Genomic DNA, 875 nt, shown 5'->3' on the forward strand with positions numbered 1-875 from the left:
AGCACCCTGGGTCCAAAGGACGTACTCCACTCCCAGCTGTTCTTCCTGATGGTAATGAGATCCCCCTTTCACCACTGGGATTGGCTTCCTTTAAGCTGAACAGGATGACAAAACTGACCAATCACCTCATTATGGGTACATATACTTTATTTGCATGGTCCCACCCCCTCAAGTGTTCCATGCATCTTATTTGCATTATTAGCAAGCTGTCCAATCCCCTTGGTGGGCCACAAGCACCTTGTTTGCATAGTCCTACCCGATCATTTTGTGGGAGTCTCAAGACCACGGCTAGAAACGCCATATTACAGTAACTCACTACACCACAGGGTCACTATGCGTTGGAGTCAACTCAATGGCAAACTGGTACTTTACTAAAATTCAAAAAAAACCCAAAAGGTAAACCAAACCAAATTTCAAAAGGAGTGAGTAAAGTTAGCCCTAAGGAAGAATTTTCCATCACTGAGCCACTTGGATACTGAGTTGAGTCACCAAATCATACTGAGGTATCATCTCTCCTGAAGCTGATGACCCAACTTTCTGCTTCCATTCATTTATTACACTACTGGTTGGTGTCAAGTAGAAAACAGAAGCTACTATCTAAGAAATTGAATAAGGCTGACAGGGTGTGATTCTTTTTCCTCTAGAATAATATCTATCCAGGACACTAAGTCTGATTCAGTGTAGCTCAGCAGTTCCCATTACTTTTGTTATTTTCTAGGTTAGACCAAGAGGATGCTCATGACATTTGTTTATAACAATCCGAAGTCCTTCAAATAATGGAATTAAGCATGATATTTTGAAAGTCATTGAATGAATAGAATTATTTAGTTCTGTGAGTTGGAATCGACTCGACGGCAATGGGGTTTTTTTTTTTT

The sequence above is a fragment of the Trichechus manatus genome, unplaced genomic scaffold (assembly GCF_000243295.1).
Source record: "Trichechus manatus latirostris isolate Lorelei unplaced genomic scaffold, TriManLat1.0 scaffold00107, whole genome shotgun sequence".
Lineage (NCBI taxonomy): Eukaryota > Metazoa > Chordata > Mammalia > Sirenia > Trichechidae > Trichechus > Trichechus manatus.